The 22762-nt window shown below is 48.8% G+C and overlaps 1 protein-coding gene across 1 annotated transcript in view; it reads left to right on the top strand.

Annotated features, from left to right (window-relative positions):
• Positions 1-22762, top strand: part of SCARA5 (scavenger receptor class A member 5) — a 138383-nt gene that overhangs the window by 31844 nt on the left and 83777 nt on the right. The gene's annotated exons all lie outside the window — the stretch shown is intronic.

Here is a 22762-nt window from a genome sequence, read left to right as displayed (position 1 = left end):
GATCTCCCTCGGAAAGCCCTTAATTCCCCCAGCATGTTTCCAGGATTATCTGTTTACTCCACCGCCCGGCACCTTGGGTGTATCCGTACCCCATGCTCAACCAGGCGCAGCATGAGTAATTCTTGGCTCCAGAGGGCCGTGTTGCATCAGGCTAAGGCATACCAAGTGGAGGATTAATGAGCAGCCTTGACCTGCCCCGGTCCCAAGCTGATGTGTTGGTTTTGTGGGCTGGGCTGTTTCCACCCGAATGTTTTGCAAAGCCACTTCCACTGCAATCGTTCCCAGCTGCCCCAAGGCCAAATTGCAATGCAACGCTTGGCGGTCTGGGCCTTTGATTTCACTCTGACCCTTGAAAGAAACAACCCATCCACTTCTTGTTTAGTTTGAGAGGCCTCCCACGGAGAGCAGCATGGGCCTCCCAAACCCGACACCATGGAAATCAAGTCCTGACTCCACACAACTCTGGAGAAACGCCATCGTTCTGGGCCTGGCTGGGATGCTCAGAAGGTTTGTACAGCCCCTAGCAGAGTGGGGCACCATTCTTGGTTGGCCCTTACACACCACCATAATAAGCGTGATTATTAATCATCACAAAGACCTCTGTGTGCATTTCAGCCGCATCTCCCAAGACTCGGACCCACAGGGCTACCTGGGATCTTGATCAATTGCACAAGTAGGCAGGACTCCAGTGCACCAGATTCCCACAGGCCTTGTCAGCCTGGGACGTGAGAGGCTGACCCTAAGAACTCCCCCTGCCTGGGTCATCAGCGTGGCTTGAATCCCTTGCCATCAGCACCGCAATCCTGACCTTTATCACTTGAGCTAGAGGAGGAGCTCCATCAGCCGGCGGCAGTAGGCTTTTACCCCCCTAGCAGCCTAGCAACTGTGCCAGTGAGTTTCCTGAGAGCACTCCTGAACTCGGATCTCCCACGAGGCATCGTGAGACGTCCACATACTTCTTGGAGGAAAGCGGGCGGGCAATAGTTGCAGTGGGGAAAGAAACCTCACACAGCTGGGGGGCAGTACTGGATCGGGGTTGAGTTCTTACTGCTAGAACGAGCTCGGGCCAGGGGGGAAGAATCAGGCTAGCAACTGTGAGCCCCAGATACCCTGCCCTGGACTAAGAGGCAGGCGCGGTGGAAACTCCCTAAAAGTGGGGGGGCACCGGCGCCAGAACTGTGGCCCTGCCCCCCCAGGCCACCCCTTCCCGCGGAGGCTCTGCTCCCGTGCCACCCCTTGTCCCTAGGCCCCGCCCGCACCACGCCCCTTCCCCCGAGCCCTTGCCCTCACGCTGCCCCTTCCCCCAATGCCCAGCCCCTGCGCCGCCCCTTCCCCCAAGACCCTGCCCCCCACTCACTCCTCTCCATCCCCGAATCCGTGGAGACTTAGAACACAGAAGGACCTCCCAGAACTTTGCAGCAACAAGGGACATAGAACCCAGCTCCTCCTGTTTCAAAACCCCTGGGCTCTTCAGCCAAAGGAGAATCTCCACTGGGAGTTCATAGTATAGGGTCACTGAGACACATGTCAGCACCGGTCTCATTCAATCCAGCAGAGGGTGTTGTTAACGCATACACCGCAGCCTGTTCACTACAGCATTTACTATGGGTGCGCAGTAGCATTGGGTACTTAAATGGAAGCAGAGCTCGAACTTGGTCCCTTCGACAGTTTACAAAAGAATCCAACCAGTGTCTTCCTTCCGTCCTCCGTTCACACTCACCTCCCCACCCCGACCGGAGCATGAATTAAGAAACCATTTGGGCTGTGACACCCAGACTGGTTTGCAAGCATGTATAGATCACCTACAGGATCCATGCAGCACCCGTCCATCTTCCAAAAAATCCCTCTGCTTTCTCAATATTGACAGTCTTCTTCCCGGAGAGCAAGGCGGGCTGGAAGCAGGCCATCTGCCTGCTGTCAAAGCACAGGATGCGCGGAGCTCTGGGGTGGGGAAGGGAACGCTTGGAAGGCAGGGTGGGCCTCATGTCAGTTGTCTGTATGTTTTTATTCTCTCCCCTGCTGGGAGTAATTTAAAATGTGCAGGCAGATCATGTGAATGGAGGCAAGCCGGAGCCCGGCCCCACATCACACTTACACACAAACATCCCTATGGAGCTTCCCCGATGCCAGGTGCCTATGGAAACACCGACCCACTCTTCCGCAGAGGTAGGGCAACTGCATCGGCTGATCCCTTTCCCTAGTCTTGCTCCTTTGCAGTTTGTGAAAGGGTTTAACCCACGGGACTCGAGCCAAATCTCCAAAGTCAACACGCTGCCAACAGTCGCTCTCCTGGTAGGGTTGCCAACTTTCTAATTGCACAAAACTGAACACCCTAGCCCCGTCCCTTCCCCAAGGTCCTGTCCCCTTCCTCGTCCCTTCCCTGAGGCCCTACTCCCCGGCTCACTACATTCCGGGCAGCGGGTCGTGGTGCGGGAGGGGGTGAGGGCTCTGGTCTGGGGGTGCAGGTTCTGGGGTAGGGCCAGAGATGAGGGATTCAGGGTGTGTGGGGGTGACTCTGGGCTGGGGCAGGAGGTTGGGGTGCAGGGGGGTGCGGGCTCTGGGCTGGGGGTGCAGGTTCTGGGGTAGGGCCAGAGATGAGGGATTCAGGGTGTGTGGGGGGAGACTCTGGGCTGGGGCAGGAGGTTGGGGTTCAGGGGGGTGGGGGCTCTGGTCTGGGGGTGCAGGTTCTGGGGTACAGCCGGGGATGAGGGATTCAGGGTGTGTGGGGGTGACTCTGGGCTGGGGCAGGAGGTTGGGGTGCAGGGGGGTGCGGGCTCCCCAGGGGATTCTCTGGGCTGGGGGTGCAGGTTCTGGGGTAGGGCCGGAGATGAGGGATTCAGGGTGTGTGGGGGGGACTCTGGGCTGGGGCAGGAGCTTGGGGTGCAGGGGGGTGTGGGCTCTGGGGTGGGCCAAGGAATATTGTTATTGAACCAAGGGTCCTGACCCTTTTCGTGTCAGGAGTTGTGCAGGGATGAGGGAACTGGCCCCCTTATTCCAGGTGTATTTACAATTGTCAGCCCCACAGCAGCTCCATTAGACAAGCAGTCACAGGAAATCTGTAGTGTAGCCAACTTTGTCACAGGGTGTGCCTCCCCGGCAGTGTCCTGCAGTGCCCCAAGCTGAGTTAGCGTGATGCTGCGGGTACTCCCTGCCTCAGTTTCCCTCCTCAGGAAGCCAGTAACTCCATTCAGGCACCCTTGATGCAAGGTTACCCTCCTTGGAGCTTGTTTGTCGGAAAATCTCATGCAAAAGAGTACCAAACGAAAAGTCCCAAATAAACAAAAGGTGCTTCAGGGTTTCCAGGTTCCTCTGAAGCCTACGCACGAAGCTGCGTTCCCCCTCAGGGTTATCTCTCAGTCTTCAGTGGGCATCTGCCCTGCTATGGGGGATGAGGGAGCATTTAAGTGGGCCTCCTTCTCCCAGCTTATCATCATCTCTGCAAGGCTCTTGGCCCCAGGCCCTTGAAGAAACAATAACAGGGTTTCCTCCCCAACCCTTCTTGTTCCTGGGACCCTGTCCTCTCTCCCAGTATCTCCCAGGTCCTTATATCTATAATCAGAGCTTTCAACCCTTAAAGAGCCATGCCAGGTGGCAGGGTGGACTGGCCAGTAGGCAGTACTGCCCTTAAGGGGGCGGACTACCCCACCATAAACTCTCACAATTCTATCACAATCTCTAGCATTTTTTTCTAAAACTCCAGCTCCTGGAGTCAGGTGATTACGTTAGACTCTCAGCCCTCACGTGAAAAAAAAAAGTAAGTGTCTAACCCTTGTGGTGGCAGAGGAGAGCTTGAAATTGTGATCGCCAAAGGCTCCGAAACCAGGAGCCAAATAAAAAGGATTCCATGTTGGTTTATTTTATAATCTCTTGATTTTTAACCCAAGCTCATGATTTTGGGGGACCCAACGTATGAGTTTTGAACGTTTGGAATTGGTCAGACTGAATCTGTACCCTAAATTAATTAAGACACCTAATTAAGACCTTTAATCTCAGGCACTCAAAGTGCTCTACAAACAGATTAATTCATCCTTGGTGAACTGGGGATCACAAGAGGGTAAGACCTCCATTTTTAAAGATGGCCTCTAATGTTGGCTGCAGCTGTTTACTGAAGTCACTTATCCACAAGCGCTTGGCTTTCAAAATTGCTGAGTACTCACCCACTTCCATTGAATTCACTGGGGAGTGCTCAGTATAATACATTGGCAAAGTATGCGTTCTGTTCCTTCATAAGGACTAGTTTACATAGAGGATAAAAGCCAACTACTGCTAATAGCAAAGGGAGTTACTCCTTTAGCTCAAGTGGTAGAGACCTGTGATTTGGTATGGAAAGTCCTGAGTTCAAACACAGCCGGGGAAGGTTACTTCAGCAGCTCTAAAAATCTGCCCTCCTCCCTCTGTTAGAAGTTGGGCTTCCAAAATCACAGGCTGTCTTTGAACATTTGGCCCCAGCCACGCAGCAAAACAAAATGCAGGAGTCCTGGCTTCCAACCCCTGAGTCCAGGCGAGAATCTAGAATAATAAAAATATAAGCCATGTGGGGCAGGGGTTGGCTGTAGCAGCCCTCGATGCAGAGAGCCCTGCCCCCTTCAGTGTGTGCTAGTACCTAGGTCCATGCTGGCAGATCCCATTGTTGGATGGGGGCCGGTGGGTGAAATTCACCCCTATGGACAAGGCCCAGCACAAAGCCCTTAAAATAGGACATGTCCTGGGCCTCTTGTGCTGGCTCACGGCGTAGGGTGAAGTTCACTCATCGTGAGCACAAACAAGCAGCAGAAGTCCAAAGGAACTGAAGCCAGATTGCTAAAGAAGTGAAAAAGGAGAGTTACAGACACACAGCAAGCAGATGGAGGAGAAAAGAGAAATAGAGGTAAATGATGCTGAAACAGAAAAACATTTAGTGTTTTATATGCCACGCAACTGCCATGTTCTATGGAATCAGTCCATCTTCAACAAGAGGCATTTATTAACTTAATGAAAACACCTACAAACTACAGGCCAAAACAAACAAGCTTCTACACAGCTTGAGTTCCCGGCTTCTGTCCCTTGTTTACCAGGGACCATACCCTGCCAGGAACGCTGTACAACCCTGTGATGGGGTGTTCACCCCACACCAGCCCCCAAAAGCTGAAGGAAGCTGCGAAAGGGTTGGGTTAGTGAGATAGGCCACACATGAGGGCTTAGGCTGGAGAAGCAACCCCTGATTGGAAGATGGAGCTCAGCTGAGCAGGTGTAGGCCGGGCTAGGATAAAGCCAGGAAGCTGGCCGCAGACATGGCTGTAGTGAGGAAGTCTGCAGACACCTTTTGTGCATTAGAGAGGGAAGGAGGGACCCCAGGGAAAGAATAGGACCCTGGGAGCCCAGCCCTGAGGGAAGGGTGTAACCTGAAGCGGGGAGAGAAAAAGCCTGTGAGAGGTGGAATAGGCAGCAGCTCAGGAAGAGAGGAGCAAGGTTAGGGACTGAGCAAATCTTGGCTGTATGTTGTAGGGTCCTTGGGCTGGAACCTGGAGTAGTGGGTGTACCTGGGTTCCCCTGAGCCACTGATGGGGTGGCATTGCCTGGACAAAGGGTCCAGGGAGACTCTGTACCCCAGAAGGGGAAGCCCCATAGTGACCTGGCTGGAGGGCTGAATTTTGCCCCAGGTCAGGCTGGCAGAGACTCTGGGTTTTTTTCACCTTCCTCTGTAGTGTGGAGCATGGTTCACTTGCTGGTTTGAACTTGAGTAAATGGGGGATTCTCTGTAATTTGAAGTATTTAGATCAAGATTTAAGAATTGCAGTAACTCAGCCTGAGGTTGTGGGCCTGTTACAGGAGTGGGTGGGTGAGGGTCTGTGGCCTGCAGTGTGCAGGAGGTCAGACTATGTGATCATAATGGTCCTGTCTGTCATGAAAGTTTATTAGGGACCCTGGAGATCACTAAGACTGGGTGGGGTTGGAGTGAGTCGATAGCAAAAGAAAAATCCTATGCCAGAGGAAACCATTTGGCTTTAGAGAAAAAGCTGCAAAAATCCATCCAGAAACATCACTTTTTGAGTAGATAAATGGTGGAGGTCTGAAAACATGAAAGGATGGCATGTGGGGCTAGCAGTTTGGTCCTACACAGGTTGGTGAAGAGTTAATATCCCAGTGCCTTAAAGGGGAGGACATTTGCCTGTTAAAGACATTCTCCTTCAGATGGGACCACGGTCCCTCCCTTCTGCCTATCTTTGGCCCTGGCATCATAGGGCTATTGTTTAAGCTCAGCGTCCTGGCCAACGCTGGGTTTGAATGCCCCCGGCTGACCGGGAACCTGATTCAAAGCTCATGGATCTTAATTCCAAAGAGCGTAAGATCAAGCCCCTGTTGCCAAGTGCACTATGGGTGTTCCCCATAGCCAAGGGAAGTGGATGGCATGGTGGGTGGCTAATAGAACCATTCACCATGAGTTCACATCCTGCCCAGCTTGCTGGTGATCAAAAAGCGTTACCCGTCTGATAGGCACTTGGTGGATTTGGCTCAGTTCCCCCAGGGACCAGGTATCCACATTGCAAAAACCAGCATCATAGTTCGAACAATCCTAGATGTTCCTTCTTGCAGTGGGTACGGTCTCAGCAGAGAGGCTGAGGACTGAACAGACAATGGAGCCTGAACTCCATTTGTGTGTCCCCGGGTTCAGATTGCAGCAGGGATGGATTCTTCACGCAGAGATGAGATCCTGCAATAATGCATCCTGTAACTGGACCTTTCTGACTCACCCCTGTAAACCTCTCCCCAGTCCTTCCGGCCCCGTTCCTTGCCCAGTGCAACCTTGTTGTTCCGGTGGCAATGCTCCAGCCTGTCTTGTTTGTCCTCGAGCAGCTGCGTCCACTCGCTGTGTCTCCCAGCTTGCCAGGAAAGCAACAGGGACTTCCATCTCTAAGGGCTTTGGGCATTTTGCTGCTGCTTCTTACGAGCTTAAAAACGCTGAGCTCTTTCTCCCTCCCCATGACCCGTTTCCCGAGATCGGCATTTTCGAATTGTAGGATTTTATTTCCTCCTGCCGCTGAAGACCCCAGGAGCCTGGCTCGGCCCGGAGCACTCAGCTGGCCTTCTCTGAAAAATGTTCTGGTACCACGTGAATCTAAAAGTCATACGCGGGCCCCTAGTTCCCGGCCAAGTGCCCAGCTTGTGCTAGAGGAAGCAAAGCCTGAGGTCAGCAAGTCAGGGACTCACTGAAGGGGAGAAGTTTCTGTTTCTACATGAAGAGCTCAATCCTCTGCTCCGCCCAGTCCCACTGAGAGCAGCCGAGATAAGGAGGCTGCAGAGACGCTTCAGAGCTACTGCAGGGGAGCAGGTGTGTGAAGCTCTTGCAGAGCCAGCCAGGAGTGAGGAAGAAAGAGATGATTGGCTGGATGGGCTGTCCGTCACCCAGAGAGACAGGGGAAGGGCTTCTCTTCTCCGCAAAGGGTTCTGGGTAGGGAAGCCCTCTATAAAACTCCCTGGCTTCTGGCTGGGAGTCAGGCTTATGGGAGGAAGTTTTGCCTGGAAGATTTGGTGTCAGTTATGTTATGGAAGGTATATCTTGTTGGGTTTCTTTAGCTTAAAATAGCCGTGGTATTATTATTTATTATTATTTAAATCTCTCTCAGTGGATCTGGGTACTTTATTGGGCAGCCCCCTAGAGACCACCAGCCATCTCTCGAGGCACTGCTGGCTCGCAATATGCTGTGGTCTCTCCCCCTTGCACCCATGGCCTTTACTCCCCAGCATGACTCCTTTGTGCCAGGGGTGGGAGAGGGTGGCAGAAGGCAGATACATTGGCTTTATGCCAACTGGGGATCTTCAGCTGGTTGTTTACACCAGCCATGTGGCCCCTTTGCCCCACATTGTAGTGGGGCTGAGTTCTGAATTAAGTGGGTGGTGTGAAGTCGTGGATTGCCAGTCGTGAAGTCTGCAGCCCTCTAGGCAGAGAACAGCTCCAGCATAGGCAGTGATGAGGATAACCTCCCCTGCAGTTTCGTTTCCAGGTCATCTGTTCAAATCTGGCACAGCTCCAGTCTTGCCCAGCAGTCATCACCATCTGATGGCTTGTTGCTGACTCAGGTGGTGGGTCTCAGCCCAGTTCCTAGTGCAGAAATAACATCCCAGTAAACCTTTCTATCAGCCCCAGCAGAGATTGTGTGGGCATCAGAGCTGGCTGGGGATTTTCCATCGGAATAATCTTCCAACACAAAATGCCCTTTATGCAAAATCGGAATTTTCCATGGGGAAATTTCAATTTGCCCCCCAACAATTGATTAATTTCCATTGGGAGAAGCTAAATGACAGCACCACAGCTACACGGCTGGAAGGGTCTCATCAATCTCACTTTAAAGGGAGAAAAGTAAATTGATGAGACCCTTCCAAGCAAGCAGCTAGCGAGCCAAAAAATCCCATTTCGGTTCTCCCAAGACAGAATTTTTTGGAATTTCTGTACCATGAAAAAGTGAGGTTTTAACTTTTCATCCTGGATCAGGACAAAAAACATCATGTTGATTCTTCCCGGGGTGGAAATTCCGTTTTCCAGCCAGCTCGACTCCCCAGTCTCCCAGAGGTGGCTGCAGGTCAGAAAGCAGACACATTTCCTGGGGGAATGTTGTTAGGAAGATGATATGGCCCACGCCCTAGGCTGTAGCTCTTGTGGGGAAAAATGACTCTAGTCTCCTAGACTGCCTGGCTGGAGCCTGTCATACATTCTAAAGCCATGAAGACCATTGTGACCATCCTGGCTGACCGCCTGACGAGCACAGGCCAAAGAAGCTCGGAGTGATTCCGCCATGAAGTGTAACAGCTTATGATTGTGCTGCAGCATTCTGCAGGCACTAAAGTTTGTGCCCGGAGAAGTTGATCCTTAGTAATCGTGACATTTTGGGTATCACCCAGGCCAGTTAAGGGGGTTCCATTATCACCTGTCTTGGATCCTTGGGTGCCTTAATGCTGGGCTGCTGTATCTTAGAGCCCTGACCTCGGTAGCAAGCCCACAAACACATCTCACGCTGGCTTCCATCAGGCTAATTAGTCCTTGCAGTGTGACCCGCCCAAGCAGCCCTTCTGGTCCCCCAGTCCATCCATCCCAAATTCTTAGCTACCAGGCACTCGGACTTTACCCCTCTCATTCATCACCCCCCACAGGTGTGAAACCAGCCCCCAGAACACCAGTTTTTGATGGCACAGACACTCCCTGCAGTGTGCTTGGAGTAAAAATAAATAGAAAGTTTATTTATTAGAAAAATCACAGATTCAGAGATAAAATAGTAAGGAAAAGCAAACACACGTGACAGCAAATAAACAGGAAGATGCAACCACAGGCTTTACACTTGCAGACCAGAGAAATTTCCCTTTCTAGTACAAGTTTCCTGTTGCCTTTGAACAGCTTCCCAGCGTGTTTCACCGACAGCACCCGTCAAGCCCCTCACTTTCCGGATGAGGGCCTCATTTTCAAGCCTTATTTTTAAAAGGCTTTCTCCCTGCCCCCTTTCCCCCCCCCCTCCTTTTTTTTTCTCCTGGCATGGTGACTCATGGTTTTTAAAAATAATCTGATTTTTAAAAAAGGCTCCAGAGGCAATCCTCGCAATTACGGGCTGGTGAGCCTAACTTCAGTAGCAGGCAAATTGGTTGAAACTATAGTAAAGAATAGAATTTTCCAATGCATAGATCCACACAATATGTTGGGGAATAGTCAACATGGCTTTTGAGAAAGGAAATCACACCTCACCAATCTATTAGAATTCTTTGAGGGGGTCAACAAACGTGTGGACAAGGGGGATTCAGTGAATATAGTGTACTTGGACTTTCAGAAAGTTTTTGACAAGGTCCCTCACCAAAGGCTGTTAAGCAAAGTAAGCTGTCATGGGATAAGGGGGAAGGTCCTCTCATGGATTAGTAATTGGTTAAAAGACAGGAAACAAAGGGTAAGAATAAATTGTCAGTTTTCAAAAGGGAGAGATGTAAATAGTGGTGTCCCCCAGAGGTCTGTACTGGGACCAGTTCAACATATTCATAAATGATCTGGAAAAAGGGGTAAACCGTGAGGTGGCAGAGGATACAAAATTCTTAAGATAGTTAAGTCCAAAGCAGACCGTGAAGAGCTACAAAGAGATCTCACAAAACTGGGTGACTGGGCAACAAAATGGCAGATGAAATTAATTGTTTCTAAATGCAAAGTAATGCACATTGGAAAACATACTCCCAACTATACAGCTAAAATGATGGGATGTAAATTAGCTGTTACCACTCAAGAAGAAGATCTTAGACTCGTGGATAGTTCTCTGAAAATATCTGCAAAATGTGCAGTAGCAGTGAAAAAAGCGAACAGAATGTGAGGAACCATGGAGAAAGGGATAGATAATGAGACAGAAAATATCATAATGTCACGATATAAATCCCTGGTATGTATAAATCCATGGTATGCTTGCAGTTTTGGTTGCCCTATCTGAAAAAATAAATATTCGAATTGGGAAAAATTTCAGAGAAGAACATCAAAAATGATGAGAGGTATGGAACATTGATCTTTAAATATTCATGGTAAATAGGCCCAATGGCCTGTGATGGGGTGTTAGATGGGGTGGGAACTGAGTTACTACAGAGAATTCTTTCCTGGGTATCTGGCTGGTGAGTCTTGCCCATATGCTCAGGGTTCAGCTGATCGCCATATTTGGGGTCGGGAAGGAATTTTCCTCCAGGGCAGATTGGAAGAGGCCTGGGGGTTTTTCACCTTCCTCTGCAGCATGGGGCACGGGTCACTTGCTGGAGGATTCTCTGCACCTTGAAGTCTTTACACCATGATTTGAGGACTTGAATAACTCTGACATAGGTGAGAGGTTTATCGCAGGAGTGGGTGGGTGAGATTCTGTGGCCTGCATTGTGCAGGAGGTCAGACTAGATGATCATAATGGTCCCTTCTGACCTTAATATCTATAAATCTGTGAATCTAACACTTTCTATATGAGGGGAGATTAATAAGACTGGTACTGTTCATCTTAGAAAAGAGACACCTAAGAGGGGATAAGATAGAGGTCTGTAAAATCATGACTGTGGAGAAAGTGAATAAGGAAGTGTTATTTACCCCTTCACATAACACAAGAACCAGGGGTCACCCAGTGAAATTAATGGGAAGCAGGTTTAAAACAAACATAAGGAAGTGTTTGTTCACAGAACACACAGTCAACCTGTGAAACTTGTCGCCAGAAGATGTTGTGAAGGCCAAAACTACAACTGTGTTCAAAAAAGTATCAGATAAGTTCATGGTGGACAGGTCCATCCATGGCTATTAACCAAGATACTCAGGGACACAACCCCATGCTCTGGGTGTCCCTAGCCTCTGACTGCCAAAAGCTGGGAATGAACGGCAGGCAATGGATCACTTGATGATTCCCTATTCTGTTCATTCCCTCTGAAGCACCTGCCACAGGCCACTGCAGGAAGACAGGACACTGGGCTACATGGACCATTGGTCTGACCCAGTCTGGCCGTTCTTATTTTCTTATGCTCACGATTATTTAGGGTGGGGGAAATTCCCTCTTGAGTTGGTGGCCAGAATGTCTCAGTGTTTTTCCATTAACTCTAACGGCCCATCGTTTGATGCTAGGTGTTTGGACCTAGTCTTGCCTGGCTAGGGGGAAAGGAGTCCAGGAGAGCTGGCTGTATTTTAAAGAATCCTTATTGAGGTTACAGGGACCAAACCATCCCGATGTGTAGAAAGAATAGTAAATATGGCAGGCGACCAGCTTGGTTTAACAGTGAAATCCTTGCTGATCTTAAATACAAAAAAGAAGCTTACAAGAAGTGGAAGATTGGACAAATGACCAGGGAGGAGTATAAAAATATTGCTCGGGCATGCAGGAGTGAAATCAGGAAGGCCAAATCACACCTGGAGTTGCAGCTAGCAAGAGATGTTAAGAGTAACAAGAAGGGTTTCTTCAGGTATGTTAGCAACAAGAAGAAAGTCAAGGAAAGTGTGGGCCCCTTACTGAATGAGGGAGGCAACCTAGTGACAGAGGATGTGGAAAAAGCTAATGTACTCACTGCATTTTTTGCCTCAGTCTTCACGAACAAGGTCAGCTCCCAGACTACTGCACTGGGCAGCACAGCATGGGGAGGAGGTGACCAGCCCTCTGTGGAGAAAGAAGTGGTTCGGGACTATTTAGAAAAGCTGGATGAGCACAGGTCCATGGGCCAGATGCGCTGCATCTGAGAGTGTTAAAGGAATTGGCGGATGTGATTGCAGAGCCATTGGCCATTATCTTTGAAAACTCATGGCGATCGGGGGAAGTCCCGGAGGACTGGAAAAAGGCTAATGTAGTGCCCATCTTTAAAAAAGGGAAGAAGGAGGATCCTGGGAACTACAGGCCAGTCAGCCTCACCTCAGTCCCTGGAAAAATCATGGAGCAGGTCCTCAAGGAATCAATTCTGAAGCACTTAGAGGAGAGGAAGGTGATCAGGAACAGTCAGCATGGATTCACCAAAGGCAAGTCATGCCTGATTAATCTAATTGCCTTATATGACAAGTTAACTGATTCTGTTCATGAAAGGAAAGCAGTGGACGTGTTGTTCCTTGACTTTAGCAAAGCTTTTGAAACAGTCTCCCACAGTATTCTTGCCAGCAAGTTAAAGAAGTACGGGCTGGATGAATGGACTATAAGGTGGATAGAAAGCTGGCTAGATTGTCGGGCTCAACGGGTAGTGATCAATGGCTCCATGTCTAGTTGGCAGCCGGTATCAAGTGGAGTACCCCAAGGGTCGGTCCTGGGGCCAGTTTTGTTCAATATCTTCATAAATGATCTGGAGGATGGTGTGGATTGCACCCTCAGCAAGTTTGCAGATGATACCAAACTGGGAGGACAGGTAGATACGCTGGAGGGCAGAGATAGGATACAGAGGGACCTAGACAAATTGGAGGATTGGGCCAAAAGAAATCTGATGAGGTTCAACAAGGACAAGTGCAGAGTCCTGCACTTAGGACGGAAGAATCCAATGCACTGCTACAGACTAGGGACCGAATGGCTAGGCAGCAGTTCTGCAGAAAAGGACCTAGGGGTTACGGTGGACGAGAAGCTGGATATGAGTCAACAGTGTGCCCTTGTTGCCAAGAAGGCCAATGGCATTTTGGGCTGTATAAGTAGGGGCATTGCCAGCAGATCGAGGGACGTGATCGTTCCCCTCTATTCAACATTGGTGAGGCCTCATCTGGAGTACTGTGTCCAGTTTTGGGCCCCACACTACAAGAAGGATGTGGAAAGATTGGAAAGAGTCCAGCAGAGGGCAACAAAAATGATTAGGGGACCGGAACACATGAGTTATGAGGAGAGGCTGAGGGAACTGGGATTGTTTAGTCTGCGGAAGAGAAGAATGAAGGGGGATTTGATAGCTGCTTTCAACTGCTTGAAAGGGGGTTCCAAAGAGGATGGATCTAGACTGTTCTCAGTGGTAACAGATGACAGAACGAGGAGTAATGGTCTCAAGTTGCAGTGGGGGAGGTTTAGGTTGTATATTAGGAAAAACTTTTTCACTAGGAAGGTGGTGAAGCACTGGAATGCGTTACCTAGGGCGGTGGTGGAATCTCCTTCCTTAGAAGTTTTTAAGGTCAGGCTTGACAAAGCCCTGGCTGGGATGATTTAGTTGGGGATTGGTCCTGCTTTGAGCAGGGGGTTGGACTAGATGACCTTCTGAGGTCCCTTCCAACCCTGATAGTCTATGATTCTAGGGAGGCAGTGCCTGTCCCTGCCTGACAGCCCACTGCCCCGTTGTGAGGAGGAGCTGAATGTCACAGCACAAGTATGAGCATGGCTTTATATCTATACCAGCGGTTCTCAAACACTTTTACTGGTGACCCCTTTCACATAGCAAGCCTCTGAGTGCGACCCCCCTTATAAATAAAATAAATAATAAATAACTTTTTTATATATTTAACACCATTATAAATCCTGGAGGCAAAGTGTAGTTTGGGTTGGAGGCCGACAGCTTACGACCCCTGTGTAACAACCTTGCGACCCCCTGTTTGAGAACCCCTGATCTATACCGATACATACATCCCTAACCACAAAAGAGACAGAGGCCTGTCAAGTTCAGAACATTACAAGCGTTCGTAAATTACCTGATAGTGGTATAGCGTGATAACATTGTATACAACCACTTGATTCAACTGCTTACTCTTCGGGGTTCAACCTCCCCATTCTCGGGTGTCTGGACCCTGATTGTTACAGTCGTATCATAGCTGAACGGTTGCAGATCTGTGCAGAAGAGACAAAGATGTTAAGCAGCAACATGGTGGAGTCTTAAGTAGCTGCTTTCCATTGTTTCAGAATATATAAGGAGCTGGGCATGGTCATTGCTATCAGTCTAGTGAGCCAGATGGCTCCCAACAGCTACTCCCTGGGTGTACATTTCTCGATAAACAAGACACCCACCTAAAGAATCTGTTGCAAGTGACCTTTCCAAATGATGGGGGCCTTGCCTTTATCTGCTTGTGAAGCACCAGCTGTTTCATTATAGGTGAAATTCACACCACGTAAATAACAGCCGTGTGATTTAGGCCTGAGCACAAAACAATTTGGCATTCTTGTATTTCCAGGAACATACTGCAGATTCCCTGTTAAGGAGAGCTCCTTTCCTAATTTGGCTCGAGCTAGCATCATGTGATTCTCAATACGCTCTATGTAAAGGGACAGAAGAATGAGCAAACCACTAAAAATATCTTGAATTACCTTGGAGCCTTGCAAAACAGGATGTAATAGGCTGGAGATTTAGGCTGGTTTTAAATTTGGTCTGCTTTTAATATCCTCTTTTGCAAGACTCAAGAGGTAGTGCGGTTCTTTTGGCTAATTCATTTCTATACACTCCTGAGGACATAAACAATCTTACTCAATCTGTATTGGTCTGTTCTAACCACTTGACAGAAGAGAGAGGGGAATCATAAAAAGCAGAGAAGGAAAAGAGTGAGTCAGATTTATAGAGCAAGATCCATAGACTTTAGGGCCAGAAGGATTCGTTGTCTCCTTTGACCTCCTGTAGAGCACAGGCCAGAGAGCCCACCCAGTGATTCGTTCTTCTAGCACAACTTATTGTTGAGCCAGCCGTATTTGAGAAAGTCATTAGTCTTGATGTAAAGACTCCAAGGGATGGGGAACCCATCACAGCCTTTGGTTAGCCGTTCCAGGGGCTACTCACTTGCAGTGTGAAATCTGTGCATCTTTCCTGTTTGAATTTTTCTACCTTCAGCTGCCAGCCCCTGCATCTTGTTCTGCCTTTGTCCACTAGACTAAAGAGGCCTCTAGCATCAGACATCTCCCCCTGTGTGTCCGTGTAGAACATGGTGAAGCCCTGGATGGTCTTGTTAAGAGATAGAGCTGTGAGTCAGATCTACCAGGTTGTGTACCTGACTTTGCAACAGACTTGCTGTATGACCTTGGGAGTGTCACTTCATTGCTCTGTGCCCCAGGTTTGCTCCTCTGTACACTGGGAATAACAGTTTCTTACCTACTTCACATGCTTTGTGGGGTTCATGCATGAGTGCTTATAAAAGACAGTGAGATTCTCAGATGGAACGGACAAGAATGAAAATGCAGAGTATCTTGTGCATCTCTGGCCCATGCAGCATTGTTGCCTGGCTTCCCCCGGCCTTTGTCCAGCCCACTTCAAAGGGCTCAGTGGAGAGCATCTCCACAACTTCCCTTTGGGGCACAAAGAATCTCCACAGTAAAGGTTTTGCCTTTTGTCTGCCAATGGAGAACACCATCTGCGAGTGAATTCTACCTGGGAGAACACTAAAGCAATGACTAGACATCCTGCTGCACTGCCCAAATCAATTCAATCTCCCTGAGCATGCTATGTTCAGACCAGTGTACATGTCTCGTGTCCAACCATGGGTCACTAGCGGGGATTGGACCTGAGACCTTCCGTGCTAAAAGCATGGGCCTCTGCCACTTGATCTGAAGGAATAACTTCATTAGCTGGTAACAGTAGAAGGCTCTTATCTTGTATGTGGACAAACAACAAAAGGGGGACATGTTACACACATTGAGCCAGTGGCTTATACATGGCAAATCCTTCCCATAAAGAGCAACAAACTCAGCTGTCAAGGAGGTCACCTCCCAGCAAGGATGGGGAGCAGGGTTAGCTGGCCATCAGCTACCCTAAACAATGCATAAAAGTTGCAGGTGTATCTTTGGAGGCAAATGACACCTTCAGGAAAGTTCACCTGGCCTTCTCCAACAACCTTAGAATCTCTGTTCCTTTGATGCAGTGGCGAGCCACTTAGCCCTGTTTCCCGGAGAGCAGGGAATAGCATCTCCAAAAGCAGAATTCCCTGGGCTATTCATAACAATAATAGTATACTGTCCTATCGCACTTTGTCTTAAAGTGCTGTACAGAGGGTAGAGAGGGAGAACACCTTCCTACCACTGAAAAGTGGCCGTCTGAGGGCTTGCCTTCACAAGGACATAAAGATGCGCTAAACCTCACAACATTAAACACCACTTAGTGCAGACAGGGACAAATCCTGTTTTATTATTACACCAGTACCTAGACCAGAGCCCTGTGCAAACCCAGAGAGGCAGACCCTGCTAAGATGGCTTCCAGTCTCAACAGCCAGTCCAGAAAGAGACGTGCCGTGCCCAAGAACACAAAACAGGTCAGCCACAGAATCACCCCGCCTCTGACCAGCACATCAGTGACTTGTTCTATCCCAGGACTATCAGATTTGCCAGTGTTCGCTGGAGAACTCTCATCCAAGCAGCCAACCAGCTCAAACCTTGCCAGAATGAATGAGATCAAAGACTAAGGATTTATGGCTGTTTGGATCCTCCAGCACCTTCCAAAGAAAATAACGTCTCCTGCTAGCTTGTATCTGAGAGGCATTGTTTTTCCCAGATGAACAACATTCCTTCCCACCCCGCTTTGTGAGAGGGTCTCTGCCTTCCAGGCTCTATGTCAGAGGGGATAAATCAGATTCTAACCCCTCCAGCAGCCCTTGGACAGAATGGACATTCCTTTCGTAGCTGGAGCAGCCAGGACAGGGGGCCTCTCTTTTCTCCACCTGAGCAGCTTCTCCTGAAAGGAGAATCTGTTTGCTGAGAGTGGGAGCTGATACACGCAAATCAGAGGTCTAGCCCTCCGAGAAAAGGGGAGGGGAATCCCAGGGCAGGCGATGCTCTGTCAAGGCTGTACGCTGGAAGGCACATCTTAACTCCTCCGTGTTCTGTATCACAGCCCTGGTTGGGCACTCTGCTGCTTCCAGGGTGGTTTCTGCCTCTGATGTGAGCTTCCCCAAGACTGGAGCGGTCACAGAGCAGCCTCTGCTCTCAGTTACACCAGTGTGGTTCCCACTGATCTCAGTGGAGGTGCACGGGTGTGGACAGGGGGAGAATTTGACTCCTGGTAAAGTAGATTGAGAAAGGGAGACTGAAGGCTTATTTGGCCTTAACTGCATGAACGATTTATTGAAATGAACAGAGAAGTGAAAGGAGCAGGGCTCAGTTGCTCCTCCTCCAGACAGAGGGCTGTTTGCAGCCGGCTCAGCTCAACAGGGAGAGCAAAGAGTGTTAGCATCCTAGCAATCGCTATTTGTGTGACTTAGGGACACAAAGCAAGTGGGTGTGCCCCAATCAGAGTGTTTGGGGGTGTGCATTTGTACACCCGCGTGAGTATATGTGAGACAGAGGATGAGTGCAGATGTGTGCATATGTCACTAAGACGTGCGCATGTGAGAGAGGGAGATTATGGGCAAGTTTGTCAATATAACTGTAAAAGTGAGCACGAATGCGCATGGTACCTGTCAGTATGAAATGTCATGTGGCTAGCAGTGATGCGTGTGAGGAACACGCATGTGTGTCGCGAAGCACGACAGCGTGTGGGCAAGGATGCTCCTTTGTGCATTGTGTCCATCGACATGGGAGGGAATGGGAGTCTCTGTTCTTTGCCCCCCATCCTTGCCGCTTCTGCCCCAGGGTCTCTGGACTCATCTTTACTGGAAATCTAGCTTGTATTATCTAATATGATGTTCAACACAATCTGTCCTTGTCCACACTGTACGCCAGGAGATGTTTAACATTGACTCCTCAAAGTCATGCTCTAGCATGATCATGTTTTCTAGTGGATCCGAGCCCTCGGGCCAGACCACTCTGGCAGGTCCTGTTCTATCCAACCCTCTGGTCCAACCTCAGCCCAAGGCCCCACTGCCCAGAGCTCACTAGATCACTTGTCTGCAGCATGTGTGTGGGAAGGGAAGAGACCAGTTGGATGATTCTGTAGCTGTTTCGCCCACCTCTTGATGCATTTCAAGCCCTGCGGGTTACCGTGGCACGTCGTTTTAGGGCTGATCTACACGGATTTTGTAACGGTATAACTATTTCAGTTAGGGATGTAGGTTTTGGTTTTACCAATATATAGAGCTGGTAGAAAGGTGGAATTTCTATTCCAGGGGAAATTCAGACATTCCAACATTTGTTTTCATTCCAATTTGGAATGAAAGTAAAAAAAATATTGAAATTTCCCCTAGGTCTTGCTCACATGCTCAGTGTCTAAGTGCCAAATTTGGGCTCAAAAAGGAATTTTTCCCCAGGTCAGACTAGCAGGGACCTTGATTTCCTTTTTCTGCAGGTCTCTTGCTAGGATCAGTTATGTGTGTCTCACTTAATCAATTCCCCTGCCATTGCGGGAGGCCTCGGTCCCTCCTGTTCTCTGCCTGTGGCACATAATAACTTAGTGTCCTGAGAGCTTTGGTCCAGTTCTGTTTGTTGAGGTTGGTGCAGGGACTCTGGAACAATTTGTACAGTGGAGGGCCTGAGAGCCACTGAACCAAACTGTAAACCCTGGTTATGATGGAAACCCCTTCCAGCTGGGGGGTGCAGCCGCACCCCTAGTTCCAGCACCTGTGGGTTGACGTGCAGATGCTGGGCGGTGTTGGTGGCCTGTGATATCCAGGAGGTCAGATAGATGATCCAGTGGTCCCTTTCTGGCCTGCAACGCTATGGCTTTATGAAACGCAAATTGTCAGAAAAATCTCGTTTCATTCCCATTTTGACTTTAAAAACAGATCACCACTTTTTAAAAATTCAAATTTTGAAAATGAGAATTGAAATGTTTCCTTCTGACAGCGTGGAAACGGAGTGCGTTGCCGTTGTCGAAACGCGTGGTTTCCATTCTTTGCTTTAATGACATTTCATCAAACTGGTCCTGCAAAATATTTCCATGCTGATGAGATGGCAGTTTCCGACAGAAAAACGTTCCACTGGAAACCTGTCAATCAGCGTTTCCAAACTAGTTATACAAGTATAACCCCTAGTGTGGATGCGATTAAACTGGCACAAAGAGGCCTTATATTCGTGTAAGTTCACCCCATTATTATTATTATTTATCTGTGTTATTGTACTGCTTAGGCACCCGAGTCATGGATCAGGACACCATTGTGTTAGGCGCTGTACAAATAGAGAGCAAAATGCCCCAGAGAGCTATAGGAGTCAACGGATAGATACAAACGGACAGATGGGGGAGTACAAGGAAACAATGTGATAATATCTTCACCAGTGATTTGGACAATGGCACAGGGAGAACACTTATAAAGTTTGCGGATGATACCAAGCTGGGAGGGGTTGCAAGCGCTTTCTGACAGGATCAGAATTCAAAATGATCTGGACAAACTGGAGAAATGGTCTGAAGTAAATAGGATGAAATTCAATAAGGACAAATGCAAAGTACCCCACTTAGGAAGGAACAATCATCTGCACACATACACAATGGGAAATGACTGCCTAGGAAGGAGTACTGCGGAAAAGAGTGTGGGGGTCATAGTGGATCTCAAGCTAAATATGAGTCAACAGTGTAACGCTGTTGCAAAAAAAGCAAACATCCTTCTGGGATGTATAAGCAGGAGTGTTGTAAGTAAGACACGAGAAGTAATTCTTCCGCTCTACTCCGCACTGATTAGGCCTCAGCTGGAGTATTGTGTCCAGTTCTGGGCGCCACATTTCAGGAAAGATGTGGACAAATTGGAGAAGGTGCTGGCTAGTGGCGTTCTGTTACTACTGTGCTAATAAGCGATGGTCACATAAACACCACCCCATACCGGAAACCTACTGACCGCTATTCCTACCTACATGCCTCCAGCTTTCACCCTGACCACACCACACGATCCATTGTCTACAGCCAAGCTCTGCGATACAACCGCATTTGCTCCAACCCCTCAGACAGAGACAAACACCTACAAGATCTCTATCAAGCATTCTTACAACTACAATACCCACATGCTGAAGTGAAAAAACAGATTGACAGAGGCAGAAGAGTTCCCAGAAGTCACCTACTACAGGGCAGACCAACAAAGAAAATAACAGAACGCCACTAGCTGTCACCTTCAGCCCCCAACTAAAACCTCTCCAACGCATCATCAAGGATCTACAACCTATCCTGAAATGATCGCTCACTCTCACAGATCTTGGGAGACAGACCAGTCCTCGCTTACAGACAGCCCCCCAACCTGAAGCAAATACTCACCAGCAACCACACACCACACAACAAAAACACTAACCCAGGAACCTATCCTTGCAACAAAGCCCGATGCCAACTCTGTCCACATATCTATTCAAGTGACACCATCATAGGACCTAATCACATCAGCCATGCCATCAGGGGCTCATTCACCTGCGCATCTACCAGTGTGATATATGCCATCATGTGCCAGCAATGCCCCTCTGCCATGTACATTGGCCAAACCGGACAGTCTCTACGCAAAAGAATAAATAGACACAAATCTGACATCAGGAATCATAACATTCATAAACCAGTCGGAGAACACTTCAATCTCTCTGGTCACTCAGTAACAGACTTAAAGGTGGCAATTTTACAACAGAAAAGCTTCAGAAACAGACTCCAACGAGAAACTGCTGAACTGGAATTAATTTGCAAACTAGACACCATTAACTTGGGCTTGAATAGAGACTGGGAGTGGCTGGGTCATTACACAAATTGAATCTATTTCCCCATGTTAAGTATCCTCACACCTCTTGTCAACAGTCTGAAATGGGCCATCTTGATTATCACTACAAAAAAATTTTTTCTCCTGCTGATAATAGCTCATCTTAATTAATTAGCCTCTTAGAGTTGGTATGGCAACTTCCACCTTTTCATGTTCTCGGTATGTATATATATCTTCTTACTATATGTTCCATTCTATGCATCTGATGAAGTGAGCTGTAGTCCACGAAAGCTCATGCTCTAATAAATGTGTTAGTCTCTAAGGTGCCACAAGGACTCCTGTTCTTTTTGCGGATACAGACTAACACGGCTGCTACTCTGAAACCCGTCACTATGCAGGGGTTAAAAAGCAGCCCTGGAGAGGGCTGTGGCTGGGATAAAAGGAGTGGGAGCAGCTGAGGGAGTAGCTGACCATAGGTGTGGCCAGCTCAATCAGGGCTCAGCTGGCCCTAATAAGAGGGCTGGGGGGCCAGAAACTGGAGGAGTCTTATTCTAGCCCTGGAGTGGGAAGGGCTAGCTGCCTGGGAACAAGGTACCTGAAGCAGAGCTGGGGAAGGGCAAAGGGAGCTGGGGAGCTCCAGCCTGGTAAAGCCCCAGGCTGCAGGCCTTGGTGAAGGCCTATGAAAGGTACTGGGGCTGCAGAAGGGCAGTTCGGGGATAGGCGAAGGCAGCAGGTCCTACCCCCTTGCCAGTGATGAGTGGCCATTACAGACTGCAGTCTGCCCCAGTGAGCGGGGGCTAGATGACGACTGGCAGTAGCCACTGAGACAAGGTGGGCTTAGAGGGTTGGGGATTCCCCTGGGAGGGGAGACCCAGCATGTGGGGGTACTGCTGGGGCAGAACCCCGAGGTAAGGGGCACCAGGGTCTGGGAGGGACATGGGGCCTGTGGCCTGTGAGTAACCGGCCAGCAGAGGGTGCTCCAGAGCTCACTAGTTCCCTGACGACCAGCAGGAGGCGCCGCGTCAGTGAGTCTGTGGTCTGCTACACCCCTGCTTTGACAAAAACACTTTTACCAACCTCCAAAGTTTCCCCCCAAAGCTTGCTTGAAGCTGCAAAAAAATACCAGCTTGCAGATTGTATAGCACAATATCCCTGGGCCTGTATATTTCAGTTTAGCCACTAATTGCACATAAGGGTGCTTTGGGCAGAAGTGGGACTTAAGTGGGGCCATAGACTTCATGCTGTGTCTCTGCCCAGGGACGAATTTAAGCCACAAGTGTTTGCTGAAAGGTTAAAAACCCCAACCCCCTCCCACCCAGCTCAGTCCCCACATGTGCAATGTTAAAATTCCCAATAACTCTCAGTAGAGGCTGTTGACTTGGCTTTGGACAAGCTATTTCCTTTCATCTTAGGCAAACCTCTTAGCAGTGAGATCTGATGCAAGTTCCAGTAATCATGCCCCGGGGGCTAATAACAAGTAACTCTGCTTGTAATGTCAGAGTCCAGTTTGCTAACCTCAATATTCTCATTGACCTTCCGGCTCCTTTCCTGTCTGTTTCCATTGGATTCATCTAATATACTTTGGATTGAACACAAAGGTCCATAATGTTAACACCACTGTTTCCTCCTCCATGGAGAAACTCGAATTTGTCTTTTAAAATATTCTGGATTAAACAAGTGGATTACCAACAGACCCAGCGCAGAAAAATGGATTGCTCCTTAATTGGCAACTTTCGAACACTAATGCCCACCTACACATCAAAACTATCCATATTTAAGTATAGTTTTGGCTTAACCATGTTATAACATGTTTTTCCCCCTACTTGTGTGAAGCAAATCCTCTTGAAACATCCACAAAACTCA

The sequence above is a fragment of the Lepidochelys olivacea genome (assembly GCF_965140295.1).
Source record: "Lepidochelys olivacea isolate rLepOli2 genome assembly, chromosome: 3".
NCBI classification, from domain to species: domain Eukaryota; kingdom Metazoa; phylum Chordata; order Testudines; family Cheloniidae; genus Lepidochelys; species Lepidochelys olivacea.
This window is presented reverse-complemented; position numbering and strand designations above follow the sequence as displayed.